Below are 20,364 nucleotides of genomic sequence, written 5' to 3' on the forward strand. Positions count from 1 at the left end.
TACCCTTACGGTTCTGAAAGTGATACGAAGGAGTACTCACTCCGACCAATAACCAATAGCGGGATCCGGAGATCCATAATGGCTCCCACATATTCAACGATGACTTTAGTGATCGAATGAACCATTCACATATATTACCAATTCCCTTTGTCTCGCGATATTTTACTTGTCCGAGGTTTGATCTTCGGTATCACTCTATACCTTGTTCAACCTCGTCTTCTGACAAGTACTCTTTACTCGTACCGTGGTATGTGGTCTCTTATGAACTCATTCATATGCTTGCAAGACATTAGACGACATTCCACCGAGAGGGCCCAGAGTATATCTATCCGTCATCGGGATGGACAAATCCCACTTGTTGATCCATATGCCTCAACTCATACTTTCCGGATACTTAATCCCACCTTTATAGCCACCCATTTACGCAGTGGTGTTTGGTGTAATCAAAGTACCTTTCCGGTATAAGTGATTTACATGATCTCATGGTCATAAGGAGTAGGTAACTATGTATCGAAAGCTTATAGCAAATAACTTAATGACGAGATCTTATGCTACGCTTAATTGGGTGTGTCCATTACATCATTCATATAATGATATAACCTTGTTATTAATAACATCCAATGTTCATGATTATGAAACTAATCATCCATTAATCAACAAGCTAGTTTAAGAGGCATACTAGGGACTTCTTGTTGTCTACATATCACACATGTACTAATGTTTCGGTTAATACAATTATAGCATGACATATAAACATTTATCATAAACATAGAGATATAAATAATAACCACTTTTATTATTGCCTCTAGGGCATATCTCCTTCAGAAGAGACCTCCGGGAGATGATTCCCCTCTCCAGCAGGGTGCCGGAGGCGATCTCCTGAATCCCCCGAGATGGGATTGGCGGCGGCGGCGTCTCTGGAAGGTTTTCCGTATCGTGGCTCTCGGTACTGGGGTTTTCACGATGAAGGCTATAAGTAGGCGGAAGGGCAGAGTTGGAGGCGGCGCGGGGGCCCCACACCATAGGACGGCGCGGGCCCACCCTTGGTCGAGCGGCCCTGTGGTGTCGGTGCCCCGTCGCCCCACTTCGTAATCCCTTCGGTCTTCTGGAAGCTTCGTGGAAAAATAAGACCCTGGGCGTTGATTTCGACCAATTCCAAGAATATTTCCTTTGTAGGATTTCTGAAACCAAAAACAGCTAGAACAAAGAATCGGCGCTTCGGCATCTCGTCAATAGGTTAGTGCCGGAAAATGCATAATAATGACATAAAGTGTGTATAAAACATGTGAGTATCATCATAAAAGTAGCATGAAATATATGAAATTATAGATACGTTTGAGACGTATCAAGCATCCCCAAGCTTAGTTCCTACTCACCCTCGAGTAGGTAAACGATAACAAGGATAATTTCTGAAGTGACATGCTATCATAATCTTGATCAATACTATTGTAAAGCATATGAGATGAATGCAGCGATTCGAGGCAATAGTAAAGACAATGAATAAACAAATGAATCATATAGCAAAGACTTTTCATGAATAATACTTTCAAGACAAGCATCAATAAGACTTGCATAAGAGTTAACTCGTAAAGCAATAAATTCTTAGTAGAAAGCTTTGAAACAACACAAAGGAAGATATAAGTTTCAGCGGTTGCTTTCAACTTCAACATATTTATCTCATGGATAATTTTCAACACAAAGTAATATAACAAGTGCAATAGGTAAACATGTAAGAATCAATGTACACAGTTTACACAAGTGTTTGCTTCTAAGATAGAAAGAAGTAGGTAAACTGACTCAACATAAAGTAAAAGATAGGCCCTTTGCAGAGGGAAGCATGGATTACTATTTTTGTGCTAGAGCTTTTCATTTTGAAAACATAGAAACAATTTTGTCAACGGTAGTAATAAATCATATGTGTTATGTATAAGATATCCTATAAGTTGCAAGCCTCATGCATAGATTACCAATAGTGCTCGCACCTTGTCCTAATTAGCTTGGATTTACATGGATTATCATTGCATAACATATGTTTCAACCAAGTGTCACAAAGGGGTACCTCTATGCCGGCCTGTACAAAGGTCTAAGGAGAAAGATCGCATTTGATTTCTCGTTTTTGATTATTCTCAACTTAGACATCCATACCGGGACAACATAGACAACAGATAATGGACTCCTCTTTAATGCATAAGCATTCAACAACAGGTAATATTCTCATAAGAGATTGAGGATTAATTGTCCAAACTGAAACTTCCACCATGATTCATGGCTTTAGTTAGCGGCCCAAAGTTCTTCTCTAACAATATGCATACTCAAACCATTTGATCATGATAAATCACCCTTACTTCAGACAAGACGAACATGCATAGCAACTCACATGATATTCAACAAAGGTGTAATAGTTGATGGCGTCCCCAGAAACATGGTTACCGCTCAACAAGCAACTTATTAAGAAATAAGATACATAGCTACATATTCTTCACCACAATAGTTTTTAAGGCTATTTTCCCATGAGCTATATATTGCAAAGACAAAGGAATGAAGTTTTAAAGGTAGCACTCAAGTAATTTACTTTGGAATGGCAGAGAAATACCATGTAGTAGGTAGGTATGGTGGACACAAATGGCATAGTTTTTGGCTCAAGGATTTGGATGCACGAGAAGAATTCCTCTCAATACAAGGCTAGGCTAGCAAGGTTGTTTGAAGAAAACTCAAGTATAAAATGGTACAGCAAAACTTACATATGAACATATTGCAAGCATTATAAGACTTTACGCTGTCTCCTTGTTGTTCAAACACCTTAACCAGAAAATATCTAGACTCTAGAGACCAATCATGCAAACCAAATTTTAACAAGCTCTATGTAGTTCTTCATTAATAGGTGCAAAGTACATGATGCAAGAGCTTAAACATGATCTATATGAGCACAACAATTGCCTAGTATCAAATTATTCAAGACATTATACCATTTACCACATGCAGCATTTTCTGTTTCCAACCATATAACAATGAATGAAGCAGTTTCAACCTTCGCCATGAACATTAAAAGTAAAGCTAAGAACACATGTGTTCATAAGAAACAACGGAGTGTGCCTCTCTCCCAAACAAGGAATGCTAGGATCCTATTTTATTCAAACAAAAACAAAAACAAAAACAAACAGACGCTCCAAGTAAAGCACATAAGATGTGACGGAATAAAAATATAGTTTCACTAGAGGTGACCTGATAAGTTGTCGATGAAGAAGGGATGCCTTGGGCATCCCCAAGCTTAGATGCTTGAGTCTTCTTAAAATATGCAGGGATGAACCATGGGGGCATCCCCAAGCTTAGACTTTTCACTCTTCTTGATCATATTGTATCATCCTCCTCTCTTGACCCTTGAAAACTTCCTCCACACTAAACTCAAAACAAACTCATTAGAGGGTTAGTGCATAATCGAAAATTCACATATTCAGAGGTGACATAATCATTCTTAACACTTCTGGACATTGCACAAAGCTACTGAAAGTTAATAGAACAAAGAAATCCATCAAATATAGCAAAACAGGCAATGCGAAATAAAAGGCAGAATCTGTCAAAACAGAACAGTTCGTAAAGACGAATTTTTCTGGGGCACTTAACTTGCTCAGATGAAAATGCCCAAATTGAATGAAAGCTGCGTACATATCTGAGGATCACGCACGTAAATTGGCAGATTTTTCTAAATTTCCTAAAGAAAGGGCTGCTCAATTTCGTGACAGTAAGAAATCTGTTTCTGCGTAGTAATCCAAATCTAGTATTGACTTTACTATCAAAGACTTTACTTGGCACAACAATGCAATAAAATAAAGATAAGGAGAGGTTGCAAAAGTAGTAACAACTTCCAAGACTCAAATATAAAACAAAGTGCAGAAGTAAAAATAATGGGTTGTCTCCCATAAGCGCTTTTCTTTAACGCCTTTCAGCTAGGCGCAGAAAGTGTGAATCAAGTATTATCAAGAGATGAAGCATTAACATCATAATTTGTTCTAATAATATAATCATAAGGTAACTTCATTCTCTTTCTAGGGAAGTGTTCCATACCTTTCTTGAGAGGAAATTGATATTTAATATTACCTTCCTTCATGTCAATGGTAGCACCAACAGTTCGAAGAAAAGGTCTTCCCAATATAATGGGACAAGATGCATTGCATTCAATATCCAAGACAACAAAATCAACGGGGACAAGGTTATTGTTAACCATAATGCGAACATTATCAATCCTCCCCAAAGGTTTCTTTATAGCATGATCAGCAAGATTAACATCCAAATAACAATTTTTCAATGGTGGCAAGTCAAGCATATCATAGATTTTCTTAGGCATAACAGAAATACTTGCACCAAGATCACATAAAGCATTACAATAAAAATCTGACCTTCATCTTAATGATGGGCTCACAACCATCTTCTAACTTCCTAGGAATAGAAGTTTCAAGTTTTAATTTATCTTCTCTAGCTTTTATGAGAGCATTTGTAATATGTTTTGTAAAGGCCAAATTTATAGCACTAGCATTGGGACTTTTAGCAAGTTTTTGTAAGAACTTTATAACTTCAGAGATGTGAAAATCATCAAAATCTAAACCATTATGATCTACAGCAATGGGATCATTGTCCCCAATATTTTGAAAAATTTCAGCAGTTTTATCACAAGCAGTTTCAGCAGTTTTAGCAATTTCAGCAGTTTTAGCCAATTTTGCACGCTTTGCACTAGGAGTAGAAACATTGCCAACACCAATTATTTTACCATTGATAGTAGGAGGTTTAGCAACATGTGAAGCATCATCATTACTAGTGGTGGTAATAGTCCAAACTTTAGCTACATTATTCTCTTTAGCTAGTTTTTCGTTTTCTTCTCTTTCCCACCTAGCATGCAATTCAGCCATCAATCTAATATTTTCATTAATTCGAACTTGGATGGCGTTTGCTGTAGTAACAATTTTATTATCATTATCCTCAGGTTTAGCAGCCATTTTATTAATTAAAGAAGATTGTGACGCAGACATGTATGAGATTCAGTTTTCAGCATTTGAAAGCTTAGTTTGCAAACCAGAAATCTCCCTATTTAAATTTTCAAGTTGATTTCCTATATTTTTCAACAAGGCAGATTATTCATTCATAGTTTTAGTAAACAATTGATTTTGCTCATATTGTGATTGCATATAGCTCTTAGTAGTTCTTTCAATTTCTAACATCTTTTCCTCATTAGGCGAAACAGGTCTACCATAAGAAGTACCATAACCATTACCATTATTAGAAGGATATGGCCTATAGTTGTTACCAGAATTATTCCTATAAGCATTGTTGTTGAAATTATTACTTTTAATGAAGTTCACATCAACATGTTCTTCTTGGGCAACCAATGAAGCTAAAGGAACATTATTAGGATCAACATTAGATCTACCATTCACAAGCATAGACATTATAGCATCAATCTTATCACTCAAGGAGGAGGTTTCTTCAACGAGAATTTACCTTCTTACCTTGTGGAGTCCTTTCCGTGTGCCATTCAGAGTAATTGATCATCATATCATCAAGAAGCTTTGTTGCCGCCCCCAAAGTGATGGACATAAAAGTACCTCCAGCAGCTGAATCCAATAGGTTCTGCAAAGAAAAATTCAATCCTGCATAAAAGGTTTCGATGATCATCCAAGTAGTTAGTCCATGGGTAGGGCAATTCTTTACCAAAGATTTCATTCTCTCCCATGCTTGAGCAACATGTTCATTATCCAATTGCTTAAAATTCATTATGCTACTTCTCAAAGATATAATTTTAGCGGGAGGATAATATCTACCAATAAAAGCATCTTTACATTTAGTCCATGAATCAATACTATTCTTAGGCAAAGATAGCAACCAATCTTTAGCTCTTCCTCTTAAGGAGAAAGGAAACAATTTTAATTTTATAATGTCACCATCTACATCCTTATACTTTTGCATTTCACAAAGTTCATCAAAATTATTTAATTTCAAAAAATTCTGCTGTAGTAGCAGGTGGAGCAATAGGTGTGCATAGTAAATCATTATTATTTGTGCTAGTGAAGTCACATAACTTAGTATTTTCAGGAGTATTCATTTTAGCAGTAGTAAATAAAGCAAACTAAATAAAGTAAATGCAAGTAACTAATTTTTTTGTGTTTTTAATATAGAGAACGAAAAGCAGTAAATAAAATAAAGTAAAGCAAGACAAAAACAAAGTAAAGAGATTGGATGTGGGAGACTCCCCTTGCAGCGTGTCTTGATCTCCCCGGCAACGGCGCCAGAAAAAGAGCTTGATACGCGTAAAGCACACGTTCGTTGGGAACCCCAAGAGGAAGGTGTGATGCGTACAGCTGCAAGTTTTCCCTCAGTAAGAAACCAAGGTTATCGAACCAGTAAGAGTCAAGGAGCACGTGAAGGTTGTTGGTGACGGAGTGTAGTGCGGCGCAACACCAGGGATTCCGGTGCCAACGTGGAACTCCGCACAACACAATCAAAGTACTTTGCCCCAACGTAACGAGTGAGGTTGTCAATCTCACCGGCTTGTCTGTAAACAAAGGATTAGATGTATAGTGTGGAAAATGATGATTGTTTGCGAAGAACAAGAAAGAACAAGTATTGCGATAGATTGTATTTCAGATGTAAAGAATGGACCGGGGTCCACAGTTCACTAGTGGTGTCTCTCCCATAAGATAAATGGCATGTTGGGTGAACAAATTACAGTTGGGCAATTGACAAATAAAGAAGGCATAACAATGCACATACATATATCACAATGAGTACTATGAGATTTAATCAGGGCATTACGACAAAGTACATAGACCGCTATCCATCATGCATGTATGCCTAAAAAGTCCACCTTAAGGTTATCATCTGAACCCCTTCCAGTATTAAGTTGCAAACAACAGACAATTGGATTAAGTATGGTGCGTAATGTAATCAACACAAATATCCTTAGACAAAGCATTGATGTTTTATCCCTAGTGGCAACAGCACATCCACAACCTTAGAACTTTCTGTCACTGTCCCACATTCAATGGAGGCATGAACCCACTATCGAGCATAAATACTCCCTCTCGGAGTTACAAGTATCAACTTGGCCAGAGCCTCTACTAGCAACGGAGAGCATGCAAGAACATAAATAACACATATATGATAGATTGATAATCAACTTGACATAGTATTCCATATTCATCGGATCCCAACAAACACAACATGTAGCATTACAAATAGATGATCTGGATCATGATAGGCAGCTCACAAGATCTAACATGATAGCACAATGAGGAGAAGACAACCATCGATACGGAGGCGATCATGGTGATGAAGAGACCTCCGGGAGACGATTCCCCTCTCCGGCAGGGTGCCGGAGGCGATCTCCTGAATCCCCCGAGATGGGATTGGCGGCGGCGGCGTCTCTGCAAGGTTTTCCGTATCGTGGCTCTCGGTACTGGGGTTTTCGCGACGAAGGCTATAAGTAGGCGGAAGGGCAGAGTTGGAGGCGGCGCGGGGGACCCACACCATAGGGCGGCACGGGCCCACCTTTGGTCGCGCGGCCCTGTGGTGTCGGCGCCCCGTCGCCCCACTTCGTAATCCCTTCGGTCTTCTGGAAGTTTCGTGGAAAAATAAGACCCTGGGCGTTGATTTCGTCCAATTCCGAGAATATTTCCTTTGTAGGATTTCTGAAACCAAAAACGACGAGAAAACAAGAATCGGCTCTTCGGCATCTCGTCAATAGGTTACTGCCAGAAAATGCATAATAATGACATAAAGTGTGTATAAAACATGTGAGTATCATCATAAAAGTAGCATGGAACATAAGAAATTATAGATATGTTTGAGACGTATCAGGCCCCACCCCACAAGGCGGCGCGGCCAAGGGGGGGGCGCCCCCCCTATGGTGTGGCTCCACCAGGACTCCTCCGAGGCTGCCCTTCCGCCTACTTAAAGCCTCCGTCGCGAAAACCCTAAAGGAATAAGCCACGATACGAGAAAAGTTCCAGAGCCGCCGCCATCGCGAAACTCCGTTTCGGGGGACAGAAGTCTCTGTTCCGGCACCCTGCCGGGACGGGGAATTGCCCCCGGAGTCATCTCCCTCGACACCACCGCCATCTTCATTGCCATCGCTGTCTCCCATGATGAGGAGGGAGTAGTTCTCCCCCGAGGCTAAGGGCTGTACCGTAGCTATGTGGTTCATCTCTCTCTCTCATGTGATCTTTATGTGATCATGAGCTTTGTGATCTAGTTGAATATCATCTATGTGCTACTCTAGTGATGTTATTAAAGTATTCTATTCCTCCTCCATGATGTAATGTTGACAGTGTGTGCATCATGTAGTACTTGGCGTAGGTTATGATTGTAATCTCTTGTAGATTATGAAGTTAACTATTACTATGATTGCCCCCAGAGTTGCTATGCATGTTCGTCTTGTCTGAAGTAAGGGTGATTTATCATGATCAAATGGTTTGAGTATGCATATTGTTAGAGAAGAACATTGGGACGCTAACTAAAGCCATGATCCATGGTGGAAGTTTCAGTTTGGACAACAATCCTCAATCTCTTATGAGAATATTATCTGTTGTTGAATGCTTATGCATTAAAGAGAAGTCCATTATCTGTTGTCTATGTTGTCCCGGTATGGATGTCCTTAGTTGAGATCTATCAAAAACGAGAAATCAAATGTGATCTATCTCCTTGGACCTTTGTACAGGCAGCATAGAGGTACCCCTTTGTGACACTTGGTCGAAACATATGTTATGCAATCCATGTAAATCCAAGCTAATTAGGGCAAGGTGCGGGCACTATTGGTATACTATGCATGAGGCTTGCAACTTATAGGATATCTTATACATAACACATATGCTTTATTACTACCGTTGACAAAATTGTTTCTTGTTTTCAAAATAAAAGCTCTAGAACAAATATAGCAATCCATGCTTCCCTCTTCGAAGGGCCATTCTTCTACTTTTACGTTGAGTCAGTTTACCTACTTTTTTCTATCTTAGAAGCAAACACTTGTGTTAACTGTGCATTGATTCCTACATACTTGCTTATTTGCATTCATCATATTACTTTGTGTTGACAATTATCCATGAGATATGCATGTTGAAAGTTGAAAGCAACTCGCTGAAACTTATATCTTCCTTTGTGTTGCTTCAATGCCTTTACTTTGAATTTATAGCTTTATGAGTTAACTCTTATGCAAGACTTATTGATGCTTGTCTTGAAAGTACTATTCATGAAAAGTCTTTGTTATATGGTTCAGTTGTTTACTCATTGTCTTTACCATTGCTTTGAATCACTTCATTCATCTCATATGCTTTACAATAGTATTGATCAAGATTATGATAGCATGTCACTTAAGAAATTATCTTTGTTATCGTTTACCTACTCGAGGGCGAGTAGGAACTAAGCTTGGGGATGCTTGATACGTCTCCAACGTATCTATAACTTCTTATGTTCCATGCTACTTTTATGATGATACTCACATGTTTTGTTCACACTTTATGTCATATTTACGCATTTTCCGGCACTAACCTATTAACGAGATGCCGAAGAGCCAGTTGTTGTTTTCTGCTGTTTTTGGTTTCAGAAATCCTACAAAGGAAATATTCTCGGAATCGGACGAAATCAACGCCCAATATCTTATTTTTCCCGGAAGCTTCCAGAGCACCGAAGAGGGGCCAGAGAGGAGCCAGGGGGCCCCACCCCAAAAGGCGGCGCAGCCAAGGGGGGGCGCGCCCCCCTATTGTGTGGCTCCACCAGGACTCCTCCGAGGCTGCCCTTCCGCCTACTTTAAGTCTCCGTCGCGAAAACCCTAAAGGAATAAGCCACGATACGAGAAAAGTTCCAGAGCCGCCGCCATCGCGAAACTCTGTTTCGGGGGACAGATTCTCTGTTCCGGCACCCTGCCGGGATGGGGAATTGCCCCCGGAGTCATCTCCATCGACACCACCGCCATCTTCATCGCCATCGCTGTCTCCCATGATGAGGAGGGAGTAGTTCTCCCCCGAGGCTAAGGGTTGTACCGTAGCTATGTGGTTCATCTCTCTCTCATGTGATCTTTATGTGATCATGAGCTTTGTGATCTAGTTGAATATCATCTATGTGCTACTCTAGTGATGTTATTAAAGTATTCTATTCCTCCTCCATGATGTAATGTTGACAGTGTGTGCATCATGTAGTACTTAGCGTAGGTTATGATTTTAATCTCTTGTAGATTATCAAGTTAACTATTACTATGATAGTATTGATGCGATCTATTCCCCCTTTCATAGCTATTGTTGACAGTGTGTATGCTATGTTAGTACTCGGTCTAAATTGCAACGGTCTATTATGCACTCTAGAGGTTACTTTAATATGAACTCCGAATGTTGTGGAGCTTGTTTACTCTGGCTTGAGGGAGCTCTTGTAGCCCTACACAATGAATGATGTTTGTTATCCAACAAGAGAGTGTTTGAAGTAGCACAAGTGAAGAGAAGTTATTTATTTATGTGATCATTATTGAGAGTGTCCACTAGTGAAAGTATGATCCCTAGGCCTTGTTTCTAAGCATTGAAACACCGTTTCCAACAAGTTCTGTTACATGTTTGCTTGCTGCCATCTTTATTTAAGATTGCTATTACCACTCATATTCATCCAAATTACTTGTATTTCACTATCTCTTCGCCGAACTAGTGCACCTATACATCTGACAAGTGTATTAGGTGTGTTGGGGACACAAGAGACTTCTTGTATCGTAATTGCAGGGTTGCTTGAGAGGGATATCTTTGACCTCTACCTCCATGAGTTCGATAAACCTTGGGTGATTCACTTAAGGGAAACTTGCTGCTGTTCTACAAACCTCTGCTCTTGGAGGCCCAACACTGTCTACAGGAATAGAAGCGTGCATAGACATCAACAATATGGATGGATGTACCCTATAGAACATCGATTGTGCACTTTCAAGAATACAGTTAGGAACAAAGCGAGACCAGAGGCTTGCATTGAAGTGGCGTATATTGCTGCTGAAGCATATACATTTTCCTCAAGATATATTCCTGATATTGAGACCAGATTCAACCGGGGTCACAGAATTTTGAAAGTTGGAGGATTTTTTTTAATCATGGTGTTGAGCTAATAGGAAAGAGGACCAAGAAAACATTAGAGCAGTCTGAATTTGAGCATCTGTCTTGGTATGTGCTGAATAATGCTATAGAGGCTGATAAATATGTTAAGTGAGTACTATGCACACGAAATCCTCAGTTCCTTGCATATACTATAACTTGTATCAAAAATAAATATATTCAGCTGACTTGGCTATGTTTTGTAGGTTGTACACGGAAACGAATGGAAAGCCATCGGCACGTGGGGGTGGGTGATACGTCTCAAACGTATTGTGGTGACCCAGCGTACCACTGCATGGTAGTACACAAGTCGTTGACATAACACAAGTGAAACACCGTTCCACTCATATTACATCCCTCAGAGTGGTACAATAGAAACATATGCGAGTCCAATGTATGTCTATAGAAGTACACATGAACTGTTTACATAAGATTAACACCGCCTCCTACTTTACAGTGAGGTAAAACTTCAAATAAAGCTCCAGAAGAACGACTCATAGTCTATCTTATTGCTATCACTATCTCTAGATATACAAGGCTTGCTATAGAATTCTAGCTACTTAGGTGCTAGAATTAGGGAAAAGTTCCCTTCTATTACTATTCTAAGTTTCCACTTTAACTGATGTAGAAGTTGACTCCATTGACTTCTTTGATTGGATTCTTCATCTTGTTGCAGTTGACTCCGTTGTCTTCGAGTTCCACGGTAGTTTCTCCTTCGGTGCCTTGATCTAAGAAGGGGGTTCAAATGGGAGGGAATGAGTACGAGCGTACTCAGCAAGTTCATATTAGGAAATAGGTGTATCATGCACTAGCTACAGCCACATACCAGAAAGTCATAGGAAAATGCAAGTTTTCATAAACATTTCTTCAAAAGGTTTATTTTATTCTGAAAACTATGCATGTCAGTCTTCACAGGTTGAACAGAACTTCATGGAGTTCCTTTTCTGCCGCGTTCGTAGTTCCCTTCCCGGAATAGGAGTGACAGCCACAATTTAATACACTCTGCAGAGGTGCGTTACTTTCCCCATAGAAACCTTATCTTTGTTGCCAACCGGGCACGTGATTCCGTCCACACTTCCTTGGTGTGGGGCCCAGTATAAGATCCAAGCCAATCACTGCCTTCTCTGCGACCCCGCAGATCCACTCTTTTGTAAGTCTGTCCTGCCCTTTATCTATGGAGAGACTAGCCTAGGCATTTGTTCTCCCCTATACCAATAAGGTAGACCGTTCTGAACAATTTATATGCCCTGCCCTATACACCATAGATAGACCAACCCGTACAACCCTTACAATCCTTCATAGACTTTTAATAAGTCTACCCTCTCCTATATCTAATAGTAGACCGTTACGGACCACCATCCTCACCTTTACCAATAGATAGACCGATCCAGGAAACTCGTATCACTAGTCCGTTGATATGCGAGAGGGAAAAGATACAACCGACTTCCCCAAAGCCATTATAGATCTTATGGCTAACGCGATATGTACATCGCTAGAATCACTGGACGACATTGGTACTTAGTCCTAGATGAGTAGTACCCTTGCCATGGAACCTCCACCAAGCAACACAGACCATGGTTCCATTGCCCACCACATTGTCATATTCATACTTGTAAAATAATATTTGCTTTTCAATGCAAGAATGATAAGTATAGTACTTTGCATGTAGTTTAGTAAAAATAATCAAATGACATGAGCAAGCGATGAACTTTCCTTTCTTGACTGCAAGATTATGCAGGCAAAAGCTTCGATACGTGATAACACCAAATTATGAAATACCATCATTGTCCCGTAAGGACAATGTTAAAAATGCTATAATGCATAGTATGAGATGCAATCGTCCCGAGCGTAACCTAATCTCGATGATTTAGGATGGGTGAGTTGTAAAGATTTCTTTAAGGTGTGTTGCACTTTTTGAATGGTTCCCAAACAAGGTTCTTATATGGGTTTAGTTATATGAATAGCATAAGCAAGTGATATAATGCATCATAACAAGAATGTACACAAAGGAATTGTGGTGGAATAATAAATAAAGAGTAGTTGTCAGTTTTAAGTTCTACTGTGCATGGTTGGTGATTACTTATATTATACTTCAAAAGAATAACTTTTGAAGAACAGGTTAATTAAGGAATAATAAGTATTTCACATAAGAACTATGGGCTTCTATGGTCTGATTGACATTTGCACTTCAAAAGACTAACTTTTGAAGAACATGTTTGATAAAGAACAAGAATTACTACAAGTAGGAGCTAAGTGCTACTAGGGTTTACTATTGAATTCATTTAGTTCTCTAATAGGTACTAGTTGGGTTCTTAAGTAGAATTGGTCTATATGTAGCAAGTATTAATAGGTTTATTACTATGGTTGATTATGGGCATCATATTAAAGAATGATGGTCAAGGTGTTGCTATGAGTTAGGGTTTACTATGGCTTCACATTTGCTTCACTAAGTAATCACTAATGGTTTCTAAGCTAGGTGGCTTATTATTTCCTAAGTAGGGTTTAGTTGAATAGGAGCATATGATGTGAAGTACTACACAAGGTTGCTATTAGGGTTGATCACCATGGTTCTACTAGGTAAGGATGGTTAAGGTTGATTTCAATGATGTGATACTAATAATGGTGATCAATGGTGTTAACATGTGAGTAACAAGCTAGGGTTTATACCTAGGTGGTACTAATTGGTTATATAAGGTTCATTCAAAAATAGGGCATGAAATGATGATATCATGTGAATTGGTTTTACTTTAGTGGATCATGAGTATGCATTCATTGATTGCTTATTAAGGTTCTACTTGTAAAGTAGATCTCACATGATCACATGTGATATGCCGCTAGGGTTTTAGAGTTGGAAACAATTTGGGATGACCACATGAAATGATGAGATCCAGATTCTTGTTTATATTAGAACTAGGGTTTCTAATTATGATAAAATCCTTAAAATAATAGTTCGTAATAGATTTGAAGTTAATAATCACTTTGAAGTAAGATTAATAATGGTCTTAGCTTTTTATTATTTAAAAAGATTTAAGAATTAAAGTAATTCCTATTTAGGGTTTAATTTAAGTGTCAGGGTTTTATAATTATTGTTAGGTTTTTAAAATAATAACTGGTGAACTAAAATGTTTAAGTAAGCAATTTTTGAACCAACAAAATAATATTAGATTTTAACATTTTCTTACTTGATTATTAATTACAAGAATTAGTAATTGACAAGTTGCAAATTAGGGTTTATGAAATACCACTAATATTTTAATTGATGAAAATATGATAAAGAAAACTAATCTTAATATTTTATTTTCCTACTGAGTAACTAATTTTTAGTTTTGAAACTTCACTAATTATTGAATTCAAATTGTATTTTTAAAACAAATGAAAAGGCATATTTAATAAAGTTAAAATAATTAAATTTTCATTTTGAAAAACATTTTATATTATATTTTATTTGAATAGAGTTTATTTTTGTGAACAATTTGATATCTTATTTGCGTTTTTCCGAGCTATCATGAATTTTATTTATTTCTGTAAAGTTTCAGTTATTTTCTGAATTTTTGAAATAAACTAAAATCCTAAATGCACCGAGCTAATCCTACCCTTACACACAGATAGGTGGGCCTGTGTCCGAGTCAGCTGCCACGTTGGCTGTTGACCGAGCCAAAATCGGGTACTTGGCCAACGAGCTCACTGTCGGTGGCAGTAGAGGACTCCCGCGGCGCGGCGCGTGTGCCTAATCGAATCAGCGCGACTTCGTGAACCTAGTGGCGGTGGTGTTGTGACCAAATGGTCATCGGAACCTTGCCGGCGGCAAGCCCGAGCGGCGGCGGACAGTGAACGACGACCAGGTGGCACTACGGGGCACAATCGAGCAGGCCAGGGACACTGCAAGATGCAGAAGCTCACCAGGAGTCGGTAGAGCTTGACGGCGTGGACTGGGGTGGTCCAAATCGTCGGCGACGATGGTGACCAGCGTTAGAGAGGATGGAGTGAGTGTGGACGCTCCCGAGCACGGCGACTCGATTCCTTGTACAGGGTGGGCAAGTCGAGTACGGAGAGGTCGATGGCGTCGATGTCGAGTCGCGGGGAGGCTCCAATCACCAGCGAGAAGAGTTGGTCGGGGAAGCTAGGGTTTCGGTTCTTCCCGAAATTAAAGCAGAGAGCGGGGATTCTAGGGTTATGGTTCATCTGGTGGCGGCGCATTGAGATTTATAGACGCCAGAGAGCGGCAGCGAGGATATTGGCATGGTCGGGCGGCGTCGAGGCGACAGCGAGCAGCTTGCAGCGATGGACGAAGACGATGGTCTCCACCTGTGTGAAAACAAGACGAAGGGGTATCGTGGGTGATACGTCTCAAACGTATCTATAATTTCTTATGTTCCATGCTAGTTATGACAATACTCACATGTTTTATACACACTTTACATCATTTATACGCATTTTCCGGCACTAACCTATTAACGAGATGCCGAAGCGCCAGTTCCTATTTTGTGCTGTTTTTGGTTTCGTAAATCCTACACAGGAAATATTCTCGGAATTGGACGAAACGAACGCCCAGGGTCTTATTTTTCCACGGAGCTTCCAGAAGACCGAAGAGGATACGAAGTGGGGCCACGGGGCGCCGACACCACATGGCCGCGCGGCCAAGTGGGGCCCGCGCCGCCCTATGGTGTGGGGCCCCCGTGCCTCCTCCGACTCTGCCCTTCCGCCTACTTATACTCTCCGTCGCGAAAACCCTATTACCGAGAGCCACGATACGGAAAAAGTTCCAGAGACGCCGCCGCCAATCCCATCTCGGGGGATTCAGGAGATCACCTCCGGCACCCCGCCGGGAGAGGGAATCATCACCCGGAGGACTCTACATCACCATGATCGCCTCCGGACTGACGTGTGAGTAGTTCATCCTTGGACTATGGGTCCATAGTAGTAGCTAGATGGTTGTCTTCTCCTCTTGTGCTATCATGTTAGATCTTGTGAGCTGCCTATCATGATCAAGATCGTCTATTTGTAATGCTACATGTTGTGTTTGTTGGGATCCGATGAATATGGAATACTATGTCAAGTTGATTATCAATCTATCATATATGTGTTGTTTATGTTCTTGCATGCTCTCCGTTGCTAGTAGAGGCTCTGGCCAAGTTGATACTTGTGACTCCAAGAGGGAGTATTTATGCTCGATAGTGGGTTCATGCCTCCATTGAATCCGGGACGGTGACAGAAAGTTCTAAGGTTGTGGATGTGCTTGTTGCCACTAGGGATAAAACATCAATGCTTTGTCTAAGGATATTTGTGTTGATTACATTACGCACCATACTTAATGCAATTGTCTAATGTTTGCAACTTAATACCTGGAAGGGTGCGGATGCTAACCCGAAGGTGGACTTTTTAGGCATAGATGCATGCCTGGATAGCGGTCTATGTACTTTGTCGTAATGCCCTAATTAAATCTCATAGTAGTCATCATGATATGTATGTGCATTGTTATGCTCTCTCTATTTGTCAATTGCCCAAATGTAATTTGTTCACCCAACATGCTATTTCTTATTGGAGAGACACCACTAGTGAACTGTGGACCCCGGTCCATTCTTTTACATCTGAATTACAATCTACTGCAAACTCTGTTCTTTGTTGTTCTTCGCAAACAAACATCATTTTCCACACCATACGTTTAATTCTTTGTTTACAGCAAGCCGGTGAGATTGACAACCTCACTGTTAAGTTGGGGCAAAGTATTTTGATTGTGTTGTGCAAGTTCCACGTTGGCGCCGGAATCCCTGGTGTTGCGCCGCACTACACTCCTTCACCAACAACCTTCACGTGGCCTTCATCTCCTACTGGTTCGATAACCTTGGTTTCTTATCGAGGGAAAACTTGCCGTTGTACGCATCACACCTTCCTCTTGGGGTTCCCAACAGACGTGTGTCTCACGCGCCATCAAGCAATTTTTCTGGCGTCGTTGCCGGGGAACGAAGAAAAGTTACACCACAAAGATTTTCAACTCCCACGTCAACAGCTAATTTTTCTCGCCGTTGTCGGAGAGATCAAGACACGCTGCAAGGGGAGTCTCCCACATCCAATCTCTTTACTTTGTTTTTGTCTCGCTTTACTTTACTTTATTTACTGCTTTGTTTGCTTTCTCTATATCAAAAATAGAAAAAATTAGTTACCAGTTTTACTTTATTTCATCTGTCTTGTTTGCTTTCTTCATATCAAAAACATAAAAAAATTAGTTACTTGCATTTACTTTATTTACCTTTTGTTTATTTCATCATGCTTCCCCCTAAGTTCACTTTGAAAGATATACCAGTAGGGCGTGGGTCTATCATTGGAAGAGCTAATATAGAAGAATTTTTCACTCATGTTAGTACGGTTAAAGATTTTGAAGATAGACATTTGGCAGAACTTGCTCCTACTTATGAAATTGCTACTGCCTCTTTAGTACACATGTTGGAAGCTAGATTCGTTAATCTTAATCCTATAATGCAACATATGTTTCTTACACTCGGTGATATGGAAGAAGGAGAAAAGAAAGATTTTGTTTTAGAAACCCTTCTTAGAGAATTTGGAGATGTAGCTAGAGAAGCTAGGAAAGTCTTTATTAAACATAAGATGCTTGGGTTTTTTACCAATTTTGCAAATACCCTCGAAAAGATGGAAAAAGATAGGCTAAAGTACACTAATAAAACCAATTGTGAGGGGGAGATTAAAGTACCAATACCTCTTAAGCTCATAGGAATGCATGAAGCACTAGAAAAGAATTTTGATTGGATTGTTCCTGAAATTTTATTTGAGGAGGATAGTAAGCCCAAAAGTAATGAAAGAGGAGCCTCTGAACCTTATATAGACAAGATACAATGCATTGTTGAGAAAACTCCCAATTATGATGTTGATGCTTCATCTCTTGATAATACTTGATTCACACTTTCTGCGCCTAGCTGAAAGGCGTTAAAGAAAAGTGCTTATGGGAGACAACCCATTATTTTACTTCTGCACTTTTGTTTTATATTTGAGTCTTGGAAGTTGTTACTACTGTAGCAACCTCTCCTTATCTTTATTTTATTGCATTGTTGTGCCAAGTAAAGTCTTTGATAGTAAGGTTAATACTAGATTTGGATTACTGCACAGAAACAGATTTCTTGCTGTCACGAATTTGAGTAGATCTCTCTGTAGGTAACTCAGAAAAATCTGCCAATTTTCGTATATGATCCTCAGATATGTACGCAACTTTCATTCAATTTGAGCTTTTTCATCTGAGCAAGTTAAGTGCCCCTGAAAAATTCGTCTTTACGGACTGTTCTGTTTTGACAGATTCTGCCTTTTATTTCGCATTGCCTCTTTTGCTATATTGAATGGATTTCTTTGTTCCATTAACTTTCAGTAGCTTTGTGCAATGTCCAGAAGTGTTAAGAATGATTATGTCACCTCTGAATATGTGAATTTTTGATTATGCACTAACCCTCTAATGAGTTTGTTTTGAGTTTGGTGTGGAGGAAGTTTTTAAGGATCAAGAGAGGAGGATGATACAATATGATCAAGAAGAGTGAAGAGTCTAAGCTTGGGGATGCCCCCGTGGTTCATCCCTGCATATTTCAAGAAGACTCAAGCATCTAAGCTTGTGGATGCCCAAGGCATCCCCTTCTTCATCGACAACTTATCAGGTCACCTCTAGTGAAACAATATTTTTATTCCGTCACATCTTATGTGCTTTACTTGGAGCGTCTGTATGTTTTTGTTTTTGTTTTTGTTTTTGTTTGAATAAAATCGGATCCTAGCATTCCTTGTGTGGGAGAGAGACACGCTCCGCTTGTTCATATGAACACTGGTGTACTTAGTTTTACTTTTAATGTTCATGGCGAAGGTTGAAACTGCTTCGTTCATTGTTATTTGGTTGGAAACAGAAAATGCTTCATGTGGTAATTCGTATATTGTCTTGAATAATTTGATACTTGGCAATTGTTGTGCTCAAATAGATCATGTTTAAGCTCTTGCATCATGTACTTTGCACCTATTAATGAAGAACTACCATAGAGCTTGTTGAAATTTAGTTTGCATGATTGGTCTCTCTAAAGTCTAGATATTTTTCGGTGAAGTGTTTGAACAACAAGGAGACGAGTGTAGAGTCTTATAATGCTTGCAATATGTTCTTATGTAAGTTTTGCTGTACCGGTTCATACTTGTGTTTGCTTCAAACAACCTTGCTAGCCAAAGCCTTGTACTGAGAGGGAATACTTCTCGTGCATCCAAATCTTTGAGCCAAAAACTATGCCATTTGTGTCCACCATACCTACCTACTATGTGGTATTTCTCTCGCCATTCCAAAGTAAATTACTTGAGTGCTACCTTTAAAATTTCATTCCTTGTCTTTGCAATACATAGCTCATGGGAAAATAGCTTAAAAACTATTGTGGTATTGAATATGTTACTTATGTATCTTATTTCTTATAAGTTGCTTGTCTGAGCGGTAACCATGTTTCGGGGACGCCATCAACTATTACACCTTTGTTGAATATCATGTGAGTTGCTATGCATGTTCGTCTTGTCCGAAGTAAGGGTGATTTATCATGATCAAATGGTTTGAGTATGCATATTGTTAGAGAAGAACATTGGGCCGCTAACTAAAGCCATGAATCATGGTGGAAGTTTCAGTTTGGACATCAATCCTCAATCTCTTATGAGAATATTATCTGTTGTTGAATGCTTAAGCATTAAAGAGGAGTCCATTATCTGTTTTCTATGTTGTCCCGGTATGGATGTCCTTAGTTGAGATCTATCAAAAACGAGAAATCAAATGCGATCTATCTCCTTGGACCTTTGTACAGGCGGCATAGAGGTACCCCTTTGTGACACTTGGTTGAAACATATGTTATGCAATGATAGTCCATGTAAATCCAAGCTAATTAGGACAAGGTGCGAGCACTATTTGTATTCTATGCATGAGGCTTGCAACTTATAGGATGTCTTATGCATAACACATATGAATTATTAATACCGTTGACAAAATTGTTTCTATGTTTTCAAAATGAAAAGCTCTAGCACAAAAATACTAATCCATGCTTCCCTCTGCGAAGGGCCTTTCTTTTAATTTATGTTGAGTCAGTTTACCTACTTCCTTCTATCTTAGAAGCAAACACTTGTCTCAACTGTGTGCATTGATTCCTACATACTTGCTTATTTGTATTCATCATATTACTTTGTGTTGACAATTATCCATGAGATAAACATGTTGAAGTTGAAAGCAACTGCTGAAACTTATATCTTCCTTTGTGTTGCT

Source organism: Lolium rigidum, chromosome 5 (assembly GCF_022539505.1).
Source record: "Lolium rigidum isolate FL_2022 chromosome 5, APGP_CSIRO_Lrig_0.1, whole genome shotgun sequence".
In the NCBI taxonomy this organism is placed as follows: domain Eukaryota; kingdom Viridiplantae; phylum Streptophyta; class Magnoliopsida; order Poales; family Poaceae; genus Lolium; species Lolium rigidum.